The sequence below is a fragment of the Bradysia coprophila genome, chromosome IV (genome assembly GCF_014529535.1).
Source record: "Bradysia coprophila strain Holo2 chromosome IV, BU_Bcop_v1, whole genome shotgun sequence".
In the NCBI taxonomy this organism is placed as follows: Eukaryota; Metazoa; Arthropoda; class Insecta; order Diptera; family Sciaridae; genus Bradysia; species Bradysia coprophila.
The window spans coordinates 3,929,308-3,951,910 of record NC_050738.1 but is presented as its reverse complement, the minus strand read 5'-3'; the positions used below and the strand labels follow the sequence as shown (position 1 = coordinate 3,951,910).

General features: G+C 32.0%; 1 long non-coding RNA gene across 1 annotated transcript; it reads right to left on the bottom strand.

Annotated features, from left to right (window-relative positions):
* Positions 1–324: 324 nt before the first annotated feature.
* Positions 325–3,467, bottom strand: LOC119085865. The gene is made up of 3 exons (XR_005089353.1): positions 3,454–3,467; positions 584–593; positions 325–494 (listed from the first exon to the last, which is right to left on the bottom strand). It is a non-coding gene; the product is annotated as an uncharacterized LOC119085865 (long non-coding RNA).
* Positions 3,468–22,603: the final 19,136 nt, after the last annotated feature.

The following is a 22,603-nucleotide window of genomic DNA, read 5'->3' as shown; positions in this document are numbered from 1 at the left end:
TTGCATACAACGAGCATCTTTAGAAATAAATAAAATTCGAAACCAGAAATAATTTTGTGACTATCAGGGGTTCAGGAGACCAGCATTATCTATTGTGAGAAATCCTTTTCTATCCGAAAGTGACACGTTTCTTGTACTACATACACTAAAAGTCGGAATGAATTCGGTACTAAACCAGATATTCGTAACAGTTTTTTCTATTGTTGTATTCAAAAACTTGACATGCAGGTTAATGCAATAAACGATGGAAAACTTATAAGAACCGATGTAATGAATTTGTTTACCACAATAGCCAAAGCACTCCAATAATAGGCATAGGAACAGATTTTTTTAACGGTCATGTGGCCTCTTACTTTGTATGGAACGTCCATAACGCAGTGGCCTGTACCGACATAAAAAAAACTAAATTTATATGAGAATTTTAGACTACTGCGTCGTGGAGGACTCTTATTTAATTCTGTTCTCGTGTCTGTTCTTGGCGTGCGTTGGCATAGCTCGATACAAACCTTAAATCTACCACTTCATGTGATCTAAGTGTTTTCAGTAGATTGATAGAAAAATCTTTTACTTCATTTGTTTTAACATAAATTTTGCTATATAAGATCAAATTACACAGAGTCGCTAATTTTTTCAAGGTCCTTGTCACTAACAGATGTATAAAATATTAGAATTATGCATTGGCGTGTCTGGTTATCACATTATTAACAAAATCGGCTAAGTGAATTTTTAGTTTCGTCACATTTGTGAAATTTCATATTTTCGCGAAAGTCAAAACTTTTTTTAAATAGACAGAAGGAGTTTGTTTCTTAAATTTTTTTTAACGTTGATCCCTCAACTGCAAAACAACACCAAAATCACTTAAAATAATAAGCTAAAAACCTTGTAGTGATGGTTCGGTGTTGAATTACGGAATCTTTCTCGTAATTTACGCCCTCAGCATGAAAAGTTGTATACGCATCTGTTGTGAACGGTTTATTTTAGACACTTTCGCTTGTCGACCTCTCTTCCGTCCACAACAGATAAGTAAATAACTATCGGTTCTCTTAGCAGACTTACAAAACTCGATACGTCTGACGGAAAAGTACTTTCGGACTTCAGTCCTTGTGACTTAAATGACTATTACGTTAATATCACAGTGGTACGTGTACCAAATATGTATGTTAACTCTGTTATCCTTCCTGTAACTACTCCGAATAATCTCTCCTTTTAATCTACAAATCCCCATTCGCAACGACTTCAGATACATTTAATTGCAGTTCAATGTTAAGAACTTTGACTTTATGTTATTCGACTTGTTTAGTTTCGGCCATGATTTTTATGTACTTTGTCAACAGAACCGTGCAGCGGAATAGGTGTCGGAATCGTCGAAACTTTGTCTATCAAACTGGTAGTTCTCTGCATTGCACTATTTCCACTGTTTTAAAATATAACAACACCGAAGATTACTTCCACCATTTAAGGACTAATAGTCGCACAAATGACTATATCTATCTCCAATTACGGTTTATATTGCGCACACAAAATGTATACACATACCGTACTTCATGTCTTTTCATGTAAATATCATGTGGATATCTTACAATGACGTCGCATATAGTAATAAATTTTATATTTCAAAGATTTGTTAATTCCATGCACGATACCATCACTCTGTTTTCGTCTGTTCAAAACGTATACACTGCGAAAGCGTCTCCAGCATCTGAAGAGTATAACAAAATGAACTTCGGACGAGTTTCTTATTGTATAAGTATTTAAGTTATGCCGACGCGGTAGAGTGTGAAATTACGGACTTCATTCTTTATGGTTTTCTTGTTTTCATGTTTATAATTAAGTTTTATACAAAATGTACTTGCGAAGCATCTCGAGAAGAAAAGCACCAATGTAAAAAGCACCACAGTCTTATAAAAGAATGTATAAATAATATAAGAAGCATCCGCACAAGAGTATATCTCCTGTCTAGAGTTTTAAGGGATTCAATGTTTTTCTTTTGCTTAACATTTTGCGGTGTTGAATGCAACATTTTTAGCGTGCTTTCTGTCTGTATACAAAAATGTGTTTGGTTACTCAAACAAAAACTGTAGCAAGTAGATATCAATGTGGAGATGATGAAAATTCTATTTGATTTTCTTCTTATTCTTGAAAATATTTGTCTCTGGCTAATGATTTTGAAGAACAACAATAAACGAACACATGAACTCAGAATTTTTCTTTTTCATAAATTCACGATCAAGATATTCTCCTTCGTTCAATCAATCAGTGAACAGTAGCTACAGCTTTGATACCGTCTTCCTCCGCAAAATCCTTCTACCTTTTTTCGAATTGGACTGAGGTAATTCCTCTCGTTGGTGATAAAACGATAAGCTGAGGCGAAACATATGCAAAATATTGGACAAAAAAAAATCTCATTCTTGAAGAGAATATATGCAGGTGCTACACGTGAATCACAATTAAGATCCTTGTTTTCATCCGCTTTTCTTTAAAAATTACAATACAACATCAGTTCTGTGAATTGTAGTACAGATCGCAATTCAGAAATCATGATAGGATTTTATAGCTGTCGCCTTAAGAAAGAAACACAGGGGTTAAGATGGGATGTGTTACATGTGTGAGTTCGAGTCAATTTTTGATCATCGTGACTTCTCTCGTACATAAATTTCTTAGTTCGTAATCCGCTAGGCATGTAACTCTCGAACTTGTTTAGTGGTTTGTTGACGGGCATATCATCTGCTATCTACATCGAAGATAACGAAAAACGATGAGCTCTACCTACCTCTTACATAGCAAAATGTAAGTTAAAACAAATGAAGTAAAAGATTTTATTTCAATTTGTCGAAAATATTTAGAAAATATTTTATCAAGTAATAGATTCGAAATTCGCGAGGACATTCGACAGATAGATGTGTTGTTGTGCAGAACATATACAGCAAAATACACTAACGATCTAAAATATAAGACCAGGGAAAAAAACAAACCCTAGCTACGTAATTATTCATCTGTTATTGCCATTACTACACAAAGCGATGAGCTCTGGTTAATGTGATCTTATACTGAAAAATAACCGGTAAAACTAAGGAAGTAAAAGAATTTGATTAAATCACTCGGTGAAGTTTTTAACAAAAGAAGTAATAGAAGTAACGACAGTTCATTATGCTATTCGAGGAAAGGTTAGTGAAAATGTATGGTGGTAAGGTGTGTACTGCAACACATTTTGCAAAACGGCAGCAAACTATAAATTCAACGGTGAAGCTAACAGTAACGCTTTTCCCAGGGGAATTTAGTGTTATCGTTCACTGTACCGTTGAATTTAGAGTTAGCGGCTGTTTATCTTAGTGCGTTTCACTTTCTTTTATGACCCTAAAATATCGCCGCTACACCAGAAACAATTTATAATAATTTGTTGTGATAAAATTGACTATTTACAACTTTGCATATAAAATGTGCAAATAAAACTACAGTCATTCCGATTAGAGCCAGCGACCATCTTAAAATGTAAATAGCTCTTGACAATTTTTTTTAGAATATGAAATCACTCACTTAAATGCATCATAAATGCAAGTGAGTAAAATGCAAATTAAGATTGCATTTTAACAATAACGCTTCGCAAACATTTTATTAATGGTTTCCCTCTTATACAAATTAAATTCTAACACCGAGTTTTTTTTTCCCACCAACATATTTCGTAACGGAGAAGAGGCTTTTTTGTGCGTTCAAATTAATCGTCTCTTTTTTTTCGGACTCAACAACTTTAGTGGACAAAACAATTTTGATATTTTCACAGTCCACCATTTGATGTGTTGTTTGCATTCACCAATATAATAATAAATGCTGCATCAGAATAAATTCAATTTACTTAATCAAATTCAAAGTCACATCACCATATGACTAGTAAATTGATCAGACATAATTTTCAGCACGTGACGACGTTTAGGCGTAACAAATTACAACAATCAGCTATCGATTCACCACAAAAACCAACCTACCCCCAATGTACTTCACCTCATTGATCCATATGCACATGTTCATATAATTTTGCTTTTTTCCGTATTTTCGATTTTTGATGAGTTGTTTCGTGAAATATTTTGTTAAAAAATACTGAACTTCAAAACAAAATAAAAAAAATCAAAGACACACAACACGCTATTTACACACGAATGAATTTTGTACGTAAATTACGCGGTGAATTACTTAGGTTTGTATCTGTCGAAAATAAATTGATTTCGTTTTTTTAGCCGCAAATGCATGTACGATTTGTTTATTTAACTATATCGTAACCCCTAAGATATGTTCGACATTAACCGTATTTGGTCGTTATTATATTTTAATTGAACTCAATAAATTAGACGAAAGGGTGATTCTAAATTGTAATTGCATTCACGTTAGTGTTTGAGTATCCATAATTGTAGTTATGTACGCTACTGTTTAAATATAGTGCACTTCGCGGAAATGTTACTTTAGGGACACTGGTATTTCTTACAAGAAAATCTAACAGGACGATAAGTTTGTGTTTTTGTCAAGTCAGATTTTTCTTAGAAAAATACCAAGTGGCCAGAATTCATCATATTTCAAATTTTAATATTGTTTTCAGTACAAGGATAATTAGTGAAACGATCATTCAGCGCAATTAGTATACCTATAACCTAATAGGAGCGAGAAAGTTGTCAGTAATATTAAAGGATTACAATACGAGCATTCCATGTTCATCACGTAATTGCCCTTTTATAAACGATAAGTGTGTCACGACATTAAATAACAAGTCTGATACGTCTTTGGTTTACTCCCAGAATAACGTTGCAAAGGAGTTGTTGTTTTAGTTCTTGAATAAATGCTTCCTAAAGGTTGTTTCATTCTTAGTTGTGCCAGTCCGAGCAACAAGTATGTGTGGATAGCCCGTTGCCAAGTCGCAACATACAAAAAACTCGTTATATTGTATGCGAAATAATGCTTGCTGCCAAAGCACTTTGTTGCTGCAAAATCTTTTACTTCATTAGTTTCAGCACACATTTTACTTTAAAGACAACACAAATCATAGTTCATCGCTTAATGTTGTCGTCCACTGCCGATAACAGATGACTCAATTTTCTTATTTCAATACGAATCAATATGTGATGTCTTATTGTTGACTCAACGTCAGCACTACCTTTTACCTTTCAGAAGGGCTGGTTAGGCCAAGGTCAAAGTGAGTTCTGTACATAGTGCTGTTAAAGTGGGACATTTAAAAAAATGAATCATGACTCTTAAAGTTTCGTTAAATTATTGTGTGTTTAGTGGTAAAGTTTGTTCCTCAGGGGAAATTTTGATTGGGCCCTCTAAGGTTCATTGCTCTTCAAATGCTACTCTGTCTCTGCCTGTTAACCCGTCTAGTATGGTTGTCTGTAGTATGCGGTTTGAGTAGAAAATTATCAAAGTACTGATTCACTGTGAAGCAACACACACTACTTGCTTGCATCTCCCTAAAGGAATCGACGTTTCAAACTTCTTTACACAAATAATCCTTGTTTAAATCGATAACAATTTTGAGTTTGATTACTCGTTTTAGAACTTAATTTATTCTAAGATTCCTACTTTAATCAATTTAATTCAAAGAGTAGAATAGGGGAAACCACGTAGGTACACCTGACGTCAGCGTCGACGCACCTTCTCCTGTTGGCATCAATTTTATTCTAAATTCTTTCAATAAGAACTCAAACACATCGAACATTTACAACAAAAATAAACCTAATTCAAATTTTTTTTTCTGTCTTCCTGTCCCAAGAGTTTCAACTTGCCAAGGAGCGACAGAAAATGAATTAATTAAATTTTAAGCTTTAATCTAAATTAATCTGTTACCCTTGCTGTTACCGACATCGAAAACATATGTAAATAAGCGATGATCTTTGCATTTTTTGATTATATTTAGTGAAATGTGTGAAAAAAACATTCGTCCAGTCGATTTCCCTCCCAGAGAAATAGTCGAAACATCCAAAAAAAATTGATTATCTGTCTTAGAACTTAAATTATTTAATTCTTAGATTTCTACTGTATGTACTAGAATCATGCAGTAGCTTTTCTACTTCCACAACAAATTTTGAAATAGCATCTTGTGTACCAAGTTTTGAAATGTTGACTTTCTCAGCGCTGGTCCTAGGTTTTTCAAGTTATCGAGGTTGGGAATATGCCGTATTCCAATGCAAAAAATATCTTCATTATAAAGAAATTAATCTTAGTTCTAAGATCTAATTCTAAATCTAAATTTCCAATGTCCAATGAAGCTGTACAATATAAGTTTAAGTTAAATTTAACAAAAAAATATTCCAAAGTCGTAGAATCGAATTGTAAAAAGTTGTTACATACCATACCCCTGAGAAATGTATTATGCATAGAGGAGTTATTACCACCAGGTATAAAATAACAAAGATCGCATCAATTTGTTGAAAATATATTACTTTTCCTATAAAATGTGTTTGCTGCATAGGTTATTGCATTTTATGTACCTTTTAAATCGATTAGTATCTCTCTTCGAAACAAACGAAAAAAAAGCCAGCAACAAAATGTCATAAAAATATATTTATATGACCAGCCACATGTATATATACGGTTACGGTATGTGTACCACAACCCAGCAAGTTGATGTTACACAAAAAATATAAAAATTTATAAAAATTTTATTTATTAGTTACACGGCGCCCATCAATTTTATGAAAAATACATCATCGCATTATAATGTTGTCGTTTAGCTATAAATTTTATGGAAAGGAAAAAAAAGTCCCACCATCCGCAATAAATAATAATAAAAAAAAAATTTGTCATGGACTTTGATTTGAATTCGATAAATAATTAAAATTGATATTAAGACAAAGAAAAATGTTCAAATCACAACGTTTTTAAGTTTCAGCAAGCATATCACTGTATCATTATCCGCTCCGTCATTTTTCAAAAAATCTACTACTTCATTAGTTTACACCTTTCGGTGCCGTCACTAAAGGGCATATCTTTGATATCTCAGGATTTTGATGGTCGACAAAAACAATACCTTTGTATCGAAAACAACTCAAAGGCAAGCTGCATACAGTGCATAATATAAGGTCATCTAACATGCGAACGTAACATGTATGACTGTAGTAAACTCGTTGTTTAGAATGTGTTTTGATTAAATATTATACAAGTAGAGTGTGTTTTTTTGATCAGCTGGTGATGTTCAGCTGTTGATAATTCTGCATAAGCCTTTGGCTTACAAACTGTAGGAAAAAGTAATGATTTGGGCCATATTGTCGAAAAACTGAAATGCATCTAGAGAATACGACGAAAAATGCTAATTTCACCGAAATTTATGTCGGGCTTAAAATTTATAACTTTTTGATACATTTCAGGGAAAAACCATAGCTAACGCCGACCCGTACGAAACACCTATTCGTATCAAAAGCCTTTAATGTGAAACTCTTCATTTCTTTTACTTCATTCTCTACTGAAAAGCTATTCGCCCTTTAAAATCACTTACATTATCTTTCTTTGCCTTGTTAGCATATACAAATAAATTGCCGGAGGCAATATAGACAGCCCCGTACGAAGTCAACTTTCATAAATTCCTATTTAAACAGCTATGTACCGCTATATTTACCTATATTTTCCTATAAATAAACATTTCACAGATGAATATGCTATTATATAGCTCTATATGCCTGTATATAGCTCAATATAGCTGTATATGGGTATATATAGATGTCCATATATGGAATGCCCGAAACACCCCACACACATAACAAATTATTTCTATGTTAACAGAAACACTCTAAGTACCATTTTTCCCAAGATATATCACTTTTATTAAAATCCAATATGGCCACCGGCAGCCATTTTGTTAGGAGACCGGAAATTTTACCGACGCTTTACATTCGTTAATACCTTTCAAACAAAACAAAAATCATGAAATTCGGTCAAAATTTACTCGAGATATTGAGAAAATACTCCACGTTCACTGTACGGCCGAGTAGCCAGATAAGAGCTCACTCCAAGAGACCTAGCTCACGCTCCGGAGAACATAATTTCAAAAACTTTTTTTTCCCTGATTGGTACGGTCAATATCTATCTAATAAAGCTAAAACGAACGAAATATGTTCAAATGTGGCCGACCTACAAGCAAAAACTGCTTGCCGCCCTGTGCCTGTTTCACACCAAGGGGTCTAACTCACGAGTCGGTCATCCGATTTCCATAAACTTTTTTTTGGCGATCGGTATTGTAAATACCTTTTATTTGACGTATCAGTTACAAGTTTAACGTTTAAATGTCCGGAGATATCTTCGAAAAACCGTAAAGCACTTATTGGGCCACAGCTCGGGAAGGGTCGATCCAAAATCACTCATCTTCGAACTTAGCCTGTCTTTTGACATTACCAAACGGAAAAAAAAAGAATTTTCAAAATCGGATGCGTTTTACTCAAGTTATCATGCAGACGGACAGACGGACATTTTTTTTTTCACTGATTTCACTGACGTGTCACGGACGTATGCGTAAACGCATAAGACCCCAGTACTTCGTACGGGTCTAAAAAGTTCATCAAAATCGGTTCAGTAGTTCATGAGATATCGGAGATATGCCCGTTAGTGATGTTGTCCCTGGTATATGTTAAAGTTATATTAGTGGGAGGTTATCCACATTTTTATCGTCTCTGTTGATAGCAGATAGCACAACGTATATTTTGAATAGTTTTAGGGATTTTCAAAAATTGAGCGACGAAACGAAAGGTTCACCAACAACTCTTTGTTCATCTTTCAATTATGGGCACGCGTTTTCATAAAGCCCGTGGCGCAATAAATTTATTGAGTTCGACATTATGTTCTCGCAACGAACTTATGTATCACATAATATTAGTTTTCGTTTAAAATATTCTTCTATGGAAGCGTTAGTTAGGTGGGCTCATCGATGTAATATAGAGTAGATTGGCACACACGAAGACCGAAAATTCGGAAATATGTCACATACAATGACACAAAATTTTAATCACAAGACAAAATAAAGCGAAAGGACATTAAAAAGTACATTGCAAAGGGGAAAGTGACATAAATTTTTGATATATTTTCAAATATTTGTATGGTTTTATTTCGCGCCCTTTCTTAAACGCATACATTTATAAATTCTTTCCGCATGCACGTTCTTTGTGTTTGCTTATCTACCCTACAATATCTCGATGGGTGGTCTTAGCAATATAACACGGAAAAAAAAGTTTTGGAAAGAATTGTTTGCTGCAAATATATTTATATTTGTGACAAATAAATTTATATTTGCCACAAATTTTTCAGGTAATTTAATTGTCACAATTATTTATAATTATTTATGACAAATTATTTCGAAATATATTAGTGACAAATATATAAATATTTGTAACAAATACATTTAATTATTTGTGGCGAATTTTTGCTAAATATATTTGTGGCAAATAATTAAACATAATTTTGAGAAATATTTATATATTTGTAGCGAATATATTTAATTATTCGCTATAAATGTATATTCTAATATATTCGCCACAAATATAAATATATTCGATACCAATTTTTTACACTAAATTGGTAATGAATATTATTTATTTTTTTCCGTGAAGGAATTAGCATCTGTTATCGACAGAGATGACAAATCTAATCAGTAATATCTGGTTAACGTTGATCTAAATAGCAAAATGTAAGCATTTAGTGAAGTAATAGATTTAGTATCAATAATAACAAAAAATGTAAAAGATTTCGTAAAATTTAGATGATACACAGGGTTCACCAATGACATCGTGTCTTAAGGTGAAGAGGTGTCTGTGGAAACGAGAGAAAATATCGAAAGAATCACTAAAATATAGTATGACGTCATGTCATTTGTGAAGACCTCCCAAGCGAATATGAGTATGAAATCATATCATAATGTGTAGAGTGAATGTCGTTTTGTACGTACTTTTTATTCATACCTATTAGGTACTAAGTCAATGCTTAGCAAGAACATCAGGTTTTTTCTAAAGACAAAGATTCAGATCTAAAATACTGGTGTACATAGTGTTTGTAGTTTGCATAGACACAATTGTGGCTATACGTTTTTCTTCAAATTAATTGTAGACTATTTCCATTATTAATTCAGTCAACGTATATCAATCTAATTATAAGTCCACTTTTTTCCATGTGCACCTGATTAAAACTTTTATATGCCTTCAGCGACATAATGTATAACGTCTCGATGTGTATTCCACATCGCGATATAATATACTCATATGAGCCAAATATGTTTCTCATTCGTTGTTGGTCTGTATGTCATATCATCCAAACGAAGCTTTAAGGTGAATGATATAATTTTATTACAAAAGAAAAAAAACTGAAACATGATTTTCTAGATATCATAAATGGCGATAATAGCAATCTATGGTATGTTGTACTACATTCTGTGGTGATAGCCGTGATGTACTTTGTTCAATTTTTAATTTATTTTTTTAATTTCATTTTATTATACAATATGCATATGGATGTTTGGCATTTTTATTGGAAATATTTCTAGAAAATATGCATTTCACATACTAATTTATGTTTTTAATAAAAATAACTTCGGAGACTCAATTTTTTTTGTCTCTTTCCTCCAAGTCCCATTAATAAAAATGGTGAAGGAAGCAAAATAAAATATTTATTCTCTAATTAGATTACGACACGATATCTTGGCGTAAAAGGGCATCTTTTGGTTTAAGGTGGCGAACGAGAATGTTTTTTATTTATTTCTTTTTTCAAATCATTGGTGTTACAAGCAGAAGTTTTGCGTTTTTCATTTTTGGAAAACCACTGAAAAACATTTATAATGAAACCTAATAACGAGCGCACATACATACTATTTATGATCATAATGAGCATAATATTTATTTTTAAACATAAAAGTCTCGATATATTTTTCAACAAACAAAATGTATTCGTATACCAACCTATTAATTACAATTTTAAATATCTTATATTTCCTCCCATGAGACAGTGCGTTTAACAAAAATATTATACGCCATACGCATCAGGAGCACTATGATTTTTTTTTTTTTAAGCATAACAAAACAAACATAAATAATGTGGTTGTTCCTCTGTTTTATTCTCCAAAATTATGGAAAACTGAAAATGCGCGCTTATAAATATCAAAATTGTCTAAAATATCGGGAGAGAAAAAAAGCGAAAGATATTTTTGAATATCAAATTATTGCTGATGGGTTTTTTTGTTGTTTCGTTTTTTTTTGTATAAAATGCATTTTGAAGAATGTCTTTAAATACTGGAGATTTATGGGAGGAAGTAGAGCGCAAGTGGTGGCTGCGACTTATTTCAAAATTTATTTTAGGGCTTTGTTTTTAACGATCACGTGTGGATCGTGTATACAAATATAACAAATTATCTAAATTAATTTCATTTACTGGTGTTGGTTTTCCGTTGAATTAAACTATAATTCACAGAAATTTCCATCTGCGACATTGTCAGAAAAACAGATTGTACCAACTAACTGTCCTCCAATGGAATTGTTCCTTTTACAAATATTTTAAATCACTTCACCAATATTGATAACTCGAATTATTTTTAACGCTCAACTAAAAACTGTGGTATAGTATGCCTCGGAAAATTCATAAACAAAAAAGAAAAATTCTTCCAACTCATCACCTTTGCTCCCAATACCACGAAGCTGATAAAAATGTGTTTGCGCTTGGAATTCGAAAAGTACCAACAGAAAATAATCGAAAGTTTTTCTCAGACTTCAACGTTCGTTACAACTAATTTCTCTCAATTTTTAATATTTTCTTTCCGCATATTGTCAAGTGTGGTTCGGAATTCACGCTACGTTTACTTTATCATTCATAAAGGCACTTAATCTGGTGGACCTTTTACCTCTTACAAAACCAAATAATTGCTTGCGCTGCCTATTTTTAGGGGTTACTGTGCCCAAAAACGCCGTAAGAAATATTGGAATATTGAAATAGTCATCTGTTATCGACAACTCCGGTAAAAAGAAGTGATTCTCTATGTTGTTCTCTTATATATATTAAAACTATTAAAACGTAATAAGTTAAACAATGAAGTAATAGATTTCATATCAAACCAAACTTTGTTATTGTACCGCGATAGACTTGCCGTTTGTAAAATAAGAACTTTTTCACCTAAGACTACAAATTCTTAGTGGAAGATCGCGGTAAAAACTTCCAAAAAAAATTGTTAACGAAATGGAGCATTAATCGGAACATTTTACGTGACTCTCAATCAGTACAAAAAAAAAAGAATTCACCTGTAAGTTACATCAACGTTGAAAACTACAACAATGAATGAAATAAAGTGTTGAATGAATTCGTTGATGAAGTGTTGTTGTTACAAATTGTCGGTATTTTTTACAAATTTATTATTAAAGTTTTGATGCCAGGGACTAGGACAGAAACGTCGACCGTGTAGATGAGATTTTTTTTTCCAAAAATTATTTAGAAAATACTCATTTGAGTTTGCCGGTTTATCGGTTTATTTAGAAACACACATCGTCTATTTCTTTGATAAAATGTAGATGCCCGAACCATGATGTTACGACAACAGTAGCATAGTTTCATGGATTATAGTGTGAAAAATATATTTGATTAAAAATGCATTTTGAGTCATGATTCTATTTTTCTTTTCTATTTTTTTACAAGTATCAACTGAACAACGAAAAGGTGGCAGAGTATTATAAAAATGGGAAGAATTTGAAGAATAAAATGTTGCTGATTCATCATTACATCAAAAATCATAATATGGTCTACGTATGATTATATTTATTAAAGTTAATTAAAATTTTCGATTGGGTATAATATTTTACACCTGAACCGTGAATATTGGGGACTAAATCATTTAGTATCGCTATTATGTCATGGATGAATATTTTATTATTAAATTTCTAATTAACTATAAATGTGGAAACATTTTTTTTTGATGTGGAAATTATTTTCGACATCCTTCTGGTAATATAATGGTGAGGTAGCATTTTAATTTCTGAAATGCGATTCAACCAATTCGAGTGTAGTCAACAGTTATGGGTATTTTTTTGTCGGATTCACAGTCAAATAGAATATTGAAATTCCTCAGATCGATTTATAACATCGTCTTGAGAGCGTGAAATTAGTGCTACTGAAAATTTAAGAATTCATCAATTCATACATACATTCAAGGGATTTTTTCTTGTGGTTGTGCCAGTGGAATTTCAAAAGTCACAGCTGTAAAAGAGTCACAAATGCAATAAAGAAGTTTCTCGTCTTAACCATTTTAACATTAAAAGAGTTTTACTTAAGGCAACAACTAAAGAGTCTACTACTCTGAAGGAGTTTCAACTTCAAAGGAGTTCGAACTTTAATGGAGTTTCAACTTCAAAGTAGTTCTAACTTTATAGGAGTTCTAATTTTAATGGAGTTCTAACTTTAATGAAGTTGTAACTCTGAAGTACTTCTAACTCTAAAGTAGGTGTCACTCTAAAGTTGTTGTAACTTAAAAGGAGTTCTACCTCAAAAAGAGTTCTAACTCAACAGGAGTTCGGAGTTCTAACTTAAAAGGAGTTAGGAGTTCTAAATCAAAAGGAGTTAGGAGTTCTAATTCAAAAGGAGCTCGGAGTTCTAACTCAAAAGAAGGTCTTGTTCAAATGGAGTTCTAACTCAAAAGGAGTTTAATTCCAAAAGAGTTCTATGATCTGTCTTTAAACTAGTTCTAACTTCAAGTTCCAATCAAAACTTACTGCAAAGAAAAAACTCCAAGGAGATTTAACTCTATTGAGATTCTAGCTCTAAAGGGACCTCTGAATGAGTCGTAGCTCGGAAGAAGTGCTAACTCTAAAGGCACTCTAACTGTAATTGATTTAAAGCTTCGAACTAAATCATGTCTGGTCAATTTTATAATTTTTCAATAAATGTTGAACTTTCAGTTGCAATTTTGTAACACATTACATGCTTGCAGTATCAACATTATGCGTTGCTATTGTCTAAATCTTGATTGTAATAATCTAATATTTTCCTCGTCAAACACCCTCATAAAATAGAAAAGCTTATGTTAATGATGAATTGTCATGCTAAACATGGTGTTAAACAAATCTGACTATCAGATGAGCAAAACGGTGATAATATGCTAACGTGACACGTGGCGCGTTCCATCCAACATTTATCAAATGACAAAATTACAAGCAAAATTATCGAAAAGCAAGAATTATCTAATGTAAAAATTATTTATTTTCCTCATTTTTCCGTTAAAATCCCTTGGATGTGGTACGTTTACTGTGTCACACTTTCGGATACTTATTCGGAAGATTACACATCCATATTGATGCTATTGAAGTCCAGACACGTTTCCGTTATCATATTTATAGCGATATATGTACATTATTAACGACAACAATATGATTCTGATCACTAATGCAAATATTACATTTTTATTATATCTGTGTATGAGCCGCTATTATTATACTCGCTCCCATCATGCACGAGCGAGTCACCCTTTTATTGTAATTGGATTTGTTAAACGGAATGTGCTTATTAATTATGGGGGATTACCGAAGAATGGCTACTGTGTTGTGTTCGGTAATGGGAATTGTATTTTGTGAGGTATTTCTTTAAATTAATGGTAGTTACAGCCTTTGGAATTAATTCGAGAATAGGGACTATACTGTCTACAGTCTCATGTTCAACTCAAACTATACTTTTAGCACCGTGGATTAGACCAGCACAATACTGCTCCTAGCATGAACACTGAATTGACAAGTGTCGAATTGGTAGGCTTTAGTGATAAGAGCTACCGCTTACGCTTTTCTGTATTGTATGTTTTGACTCATAACGATAGCAAGTCATATATCTTTACAAAAGAAACGCAGTGCCTCCGAATATTTTCGATGTTCATGTTTAGGAGCACTGTTGTGTCAGTAGATAACAGTTAGCTTAGTCATTACCACACTTAATAGTCGCACGAACTGTTAAAACTTTCCGCAGACGACGAACATTTATCACCAATATTTTTACCGAATCTATTCCTTCTTTCGATCTAAGTATTCTCAACTGGAAATTCTTTTACTTCACTTGTTCTAAAATAATGTTTTCTATATAAGATTGAATCAGCCAGAGTTCGTCGCTTATTTTTGTCATTCCTGTTGATAGCAACTGAGCCTGCGATAGGCTAACGCTAAATTACTTTTTGGTATTATTTTATCTTATGACATCAGCGGGGCAGAGCATATTAACATTAAATTAGTTTCGATTATTTTTCTTTCTTTTATAAATTCAATCTAATTGAGAGTACATTTTCTGCAAGGAATCCAAATCCGACACGGAGCTCAAAGCTAATCGAACTGACCGCAATAAAATTATCCATATCGATCATTGCAATAATAATTTAGATCATTTTTATGGCTCGTCAAAAATCTCATTACCACAACGAGCCGTAACGAAAACGAGAGACCATAAAGTGGTGTTAAAGTTAATATTGGTTGGCAATTATAAATTTTTTAATATTTTTGAACAATACCATACCATGCCATTATTATTATTACATGCACGGTATCGGATGGGTGGATTAATGCGTGACTTGTATTTTACGGTTGATTGACTTCGTTCAATATTAGTTCAATTGAAGTGTCTAAAAATATATTTGACTGTCCAGCTGAAATAATAGTTTTCTCTTACCGCAACCCTAATTAGTTTATCAAATCCTAGTTATGAAAGTAATACAACGGTCAGTAAAGAGTACTATTTTAGTAGTGGAATTCGGATTGTGGTCTAATGCATTAATGATTGCATTTCCATTTGAAATTTCAATCAACTTCTGTTGTAATGCTATTGTGTACCAATAATCAAATGTTAATAAATAAATAACTCTGACTTTTAGATGTAAAATACAACGATCAAACCATGTACCACATTCCGACAAGATCTTGAAAATATTAAAACGTTTAAGTGTTAAATTTATCAAACATTTTTATTGTCCGCATCGAATGAGATCTTTTTATTTAAAAAAAAAACATTATTTTTATTGTTATATACGTGCTCCTGCCCTAAAGCCATTTCAATTATATTTCACTGTTTAACGTTTTGTGCATCATTCAAAGAAATATGAGAGGTTCGCAAGTTGTCTCTACAATTTTATGAAAGAATTTTGCAAATAATTTTCTTCTATTGCATTGACTTCACTTCAAGATTCTCACTCTTCGGTTCTACCGTATTGTTCTATAAAATTGGTCGCTCGTAAAAAAGGGATATTATGATGGATGATGGACAAAGACCCATTTTGACTTTACTTGTCACAAAAAATGACTTTTACTGCGATCCTCATTATACGAATGTACCCTTTCCATTACAAGGCAAAATCCTTTATTGCACCAAAATATTTACTTTTCATTTTGTTGTTCTACATTAACTTTTAGCATGTTCCTGAGGTCATTAGTTTCGAATGTAATGCCCCCTATAAATCATAATTGAAAAAAAAAGAGAACTGCTACGCTAGGAGAACTGTTTCCTTTTACATTTTTCTGTTAAATTATCTCTGACGAACGCATATCTTGAAAATTAAATTATAATTTTCGTTTGGTACAGAATATGTCAGGTTTTGATGTTATAGAAATTATGGTTCTGGCAGGGGTGAATCTACGGATTAAGTAAAATTTCTTTTGAAGCACAATCAACAACAGGCAACATCAGTAAGTCTAAAGGTAAGGATCTCTTAACTGACAAGAGACAAGACAATTGAATATCAAATACAATCACAAGGTTATCGACTGTTATCGAATCTCTCAAGTTTTGTTTTCATCAAATTTACCAGACCATGTCTGACTAATTTTTGAATCCATCTCTGTTCTCCGGACTCGTAAATAATCTGCCAAAAATACATCTTTAAATGTAATTTTTCCATTATCTTCCCTACTTTCTTGCATTGAAATTTCCTTTTAAAAAAAATCCATAAAACGCTACAGGTTTGAGGTATGAAAAATGGTTTTTGCAAAAAGGAAAAAATTTATCAATTTCGCAGTTCGAGAAATGATAAATTGATTTTGCTTAGTGATCTATTTGTGTTCAACAGATACACCATTCACAAAGAAAAAGGAACATATTTTTCGAACAAAATCTATATCGAGGTCATCACGTCCATAATTTGCAACAAAACAAAACAAAAAACGGAGAAACGAAGAATTTCTATATTTCAACTGCACATACCTTTTCGGTTACAATAGTTAATACACCCTTTAACTATTGACTTATGGACAATATATAGATCTAATTGTTATTAAACCAGTATGGGGTTCTTCGTTCTGATGTCATATGGAATACACCGTAAATGCGCTCGAAAATATCTGTAACAATATGTTCCAGGAATCAGATTTTGTTGTTCGACTAACCAAGAAAGTGTATACCTACGCTTTATTATTCAATAACTTTTATGGCTCTCCGTTTTGTTCGAAGTCTCATAAATAGTAAAAATTAAAATTTACGATAACTCTATGTAGCTGGTCGGTTTTTTATGCTAACTTTATAACTCTATAACTCTTGCATCTTGCAATATTTTTAACATTTTGATAGTAAAAGACTGTAGAAGGAAGTTAGAAAAAGAATTTCTGAGAACTTTTGTTTTCGAATATTTGTTTCTGTATCCACAGCATTTCAATTTGTCTTATTGAGCCACACCACATTGAAATACTACTCACGACTTTCCAAATAAAATTCCCAGGGGCTTATGTCAAAACTAGAATCCGATTAGGGTGTGTTTTGGGCACTGCATCACGGTATAACTGTTATAAATCTAGTACTTCTTTTTCAACGTTTTGCAGTTTCAATCTTAGCGTAACAGCTTTCTAGCTCCGAAACAATACAAAAATTATGTCAAGAAATAGTTGCATACAGTGAACGACATCTCAAATGTCTCACTGTCATTTTTTTCAGAGAATGTCATTGTGAATTTGCAATGACACAATAAAATTCTCAGAAAAATTTGGCATTTGAGATGTCGTTCACTGTATAATCAGTCTTACTATCGGACCAATTACGTTTTTTGATCAAAGCATTTTCGATGGATTAATTTCAAATCTTTTACTTCATTGTTTTGACATGCGTTTTGCTATAAAAACCGCATTAGTCACAGTTTGTCGTTTATTTCTGAAGTCGTTATCAATAACAGATGATAGCCGTCCGTCACAGAATATTACAATTTTAAGAAAACATTCAATTTTCTATCTCCCAAACCTTTAACAAAAAGAAATCCTCGTCATTTCGTTTACAGGAATTCAGGCAATAATATTTTGAAATTATTAAAAATTCCATAAAAACTGATACTTTGCTGTATCTTCACCTTTACTACGACAGAAAAAAAATATTTTTAAATTCAGTAGGTGTCCAATATATTTGTTGTGAGCCATTACAATTTTTTTTTCGGTTTGTGGGTCTCAAAATATTAATAAAAATGAATGAATGAAAAACAAGAAACGATTTCGGCGACACATAAATAAAAGACAATCAGTTAATTTGCTGACATGGGCGCCTTCATAAGGGGTAATAAATTATTCTCCGTTTTTTTATTATTATTTCCCATTTCCTTCGTATAGTTATTTTTATGAAACATTATAGATAAAAAAGGATCTTTGACGCGAGTCCTTTATTGAATGAATATGGATATATACTGACAATAGACCAAAAACAAAATGAAAAGAGGATTTTTTTATGTGGCATTTATATTACAAAAACCTACACGTAATTTTTGTGTTAGGTTGTTCTGAGTCAGATGTTGTATTCTTCTTCTTCTATAAAAAAAAGATTAATTTTTCTCTCTCTTATCATAAATATATTTTTCGGTGCAAACAAATTCTATTATAATCCACTCCAAACGAACAATAAATCACACATAATGAAGATGAAAAGTGGAGAAAAAATAAAAATTCGAAAAAATAAATAGTGAAGCAACAATTAAATACAATTTGTCAAATTGATCAATTATAACACGCATTATAAACGGGTAACAAAACGAGAAAAACCAACTAAATGAATGATCAGTCTGAGAAGATACTAAATTCAAAAGAACAATAAACACACACAACGTTTAACATTCGAAATTTTTGTCTCTTTTAATAACATTTTCATATCACAAAAATTGTATACGAACACACGAATTTTGTATTGTCTAAATAATATTTTTTTCAGGCATAACAACGAATTTATCATCAACACTTTTGCTCACTCTGTTTGAACGAAGTACGAAAAAAAAACAACAATTTATTAAGCTCGTTTGCCAAACAATTTAAATTATTTTCATTAGTTAAAATCTACACACAGATTTTGTTTAGATGCTATTCGCTTTTGATTAAATTTTACTAGTAGTTCTCTAACAAAGAATATTTAAATATTTATTGGATTATTTTTGTGGGCAAACATTTCTGGGTCAGACAAACGATTTTTTTAAATTTTATAATTGGAGCACGATCCTATATTTCCTGTACATTTTCTAAACCATTTCAGTTCCACCAATTCAGTATGAGTGCAACTCCGTATCTAAATGCAGATGCGTAACATGGAAATGTAAAGATTTTATTGCAAACAGTAATACCGAAATAAACATTAAATCTACTACTTGACATTTTTAATGAATTGCGATAAAAAAGACTGCTCATAATAATGGCGCAGCCAGTAAAAAATCGATATTTTCATGAAAATCACAATAAATAAAAGTCATCAATCTTCCGCTTCCCTAATGTACCCAAAATGCAGGCTGCGTTTCCACGTTGGAGTGACTATTGCTGCAACCTGTTACATACGGCTGGCATCTGTCTTAGACAACAACAGCAATAATAAATGATCGGCACTTACTAAGTAGGTCTTATATAGCAAAAAGCATGTTCTAAACTAATGAAGTAAAAGATTTCGGAAATTAATCTCTGAAAATTTTCGATTCAATTAAGTTATAGTTTGAGTAGTAAAACTGTTAATATGCTTACCGTATGTGACAGATTAAGTAATTCATACGTAGCATAAGAATCTAATACTTCATTACACATAAATGTTGCGATAAAAGAGTAGACTAACTCAGGCTCACGTTTACGAACAGTAGTGACATTCCAATAAATCGATCATTCTAATTGTAATTCAGGTGAAAAAAACAGACCTCAATTTGTCGAATTGTTCAACCTCACTCTTCAGATTCTATTGTGGCTCTGAGGAGTGGAGAGAGATTAATCATTTCGACAATTGATGAGTTCTTTTCCACTGGGGTAAAGATTCATCTACGCAGATTATTGAGCTGTATTTTGTCGAAAGTTGCGTTACAGTCCAGGTTAATAATCATGGTTCTTAAGTCAACTGAATACTAAAATTAATTTTGAGGAACTACTGCTCTAATTAAAAACATTTTTTTTAAAGATATGAATCTATTACTTAATTGGATGTAAGTATTTTCAGCTAACTGAAATAGACTCTAATACTTCATTTGTTTTAGAGTACACTTGGCTATATTAGAAGGCATCATCTACAGAGCTCTTGTTGTTTGTTTTTCTCCTTCGTTTTGTCAGTAACAAATGATAAAGCCGCCTTAATAATATGTTATTGATGTCTTCAATCGAATCTTCCCTACCTTGAAGTCACCGATTAAACTTTCAGCCGAGAAATGTTTATTTTGTTACAACTATTAAAAATGATATTCGCTTTTTTCTAAGCATAAATCAAGAAAGTCAATAAAAATATGAATTACGATTATGGGCAGAGACATAATAACCTGAATTTAAGAAAAAAATTTAAACAAATCCATCTCTGATCGATCCTATAAATTTATATGATTTATTTAGCACATAAAGATTAAATATGAAAATGTCGCATAAAATAACGAAGCAAATGTTACCGTAATTCCTACCATTTTAATTTTGCTGGAATTTTTTTTTATTCGTAAAATTAATTAAATTCCATAACCATAAACATATTTAAATAAAAAAAAATATTTAAAAATTCGTAACCGTTCGCTTCTAATTCATCGAATCAAATCAGGCACAGATTATTTAAGAAATCGATAAATTAACGTAACACACTTTCAAGTACAAATCGAGTTTGAAATTTTGACGTTAATCAAAATCATATTTTAATAAGATCAGTTTTGATCGATCCGCTAATAATTGACAAGGTTAATAAAAACTTTATTTGTACGCTTCTCAAGATCTTTATGGATGTTAATGTAATGTGCATTGATTGATTGATTGATTTGACATTCACCCGCAAAAAAAGAGAAAATTATTTTTTTGTTTTACCAAGAATAGAATTACATTTTGAAAATGTCATCTCTCAAAGCAGCTACAACACAAAAACTAGAATTTAATTTTTATGGGAAAAAATGTTCGAAATCATACAACAGTGACAATAGGGGAATTCCTTTCAATTTTTTATACTTGATATACGCTCGCATATCGAGTATACATGAACACACAAATGGCATAACTTTGCAAACTATCACCTTAAACATAATTTTAATTTCGACTCGACGGATTTTGATGAAATAAACTATTAGTGTGTAGAACCTGATTTCAGGACGGCGGTAAACTAAGATGGCAGTTTGAAAAAAATCTATGGAGTCGAAATTTAATTATTTTCGAGTTTTCAACGCTTTGCTATTTATACACAATATATTCAAGTTTACTCGATATGCTGGATATACGAATGTATATCGATTATTTAAAAAAAAATGAAGGAATACCCCTACTGTTGTGCGACTATTACATTTTTTATTTAAAAAAATTGTTACAAAGAAGTTATTCTAATTAGTTTATAGATTTATTTGTTCGACTAGCAGTCAGTTTTCTTTCAAATTTCTTTCAAATTTTTCTTGTAAAGATCCAATACCAATACCAATATCGATTTTGTTGATTTTTGTCGATCTCAAAACGTTCCAGTACTAACAGCAAATAATAGAGTAATTGTAATGTCACCTGTTATAGTCAACGACGACAAATCTAATCGTTGGGTTCTGACGAGCACTCTGTTATATATAAATGTATGTTAACACAAATGAAGTAAAAGATTTTGTATGAACCACTAATTAATACTTCAAACAAATGATGTAGTAGATTGAATGGTTTCAAAGCGTCAATAATATGAGTCTCTCTTTTTTATATGATCTGGTATATAAGTCAACGGGTAGGGTAGGTCTAAAATATTTCAAAATTTTCATACAAGGTGAACATTTCCTTGGAATTCATCTTGTAAAGATTAAGAATATTTTACTAAAATCTCATCAGAATTCCAATTTTTGGCGGACACTCAAAGTCTGAATGATCGTAATGATAATAGACCTAAATATTCTACTTGGTTCTTTTATGGAATTCTTTTGATCGGTAGATGTCAGGCGAAGACTTTTGCATTTTATGACATATTAGAGTTGGTATCCCTTTGTACAGCGCACTACAAGCATGAGTGATTGAAGTGACAGCTGCCAAATACTTTTTTGTATGAAAAATGTTTCCACATTTTTTACAGTGCCAAAACTTTGTATGATACACTGTCCAGTTTGAAGTACCACTCATACTTGAAGTGCGTTGCTTTGTATATGATATCACGAGTAATTACCGAATAAAACTGATTTCGACAATTGCAATAAAATTCAACACAAACAAATCACAGTCAGGTTCGCAAATGTGTT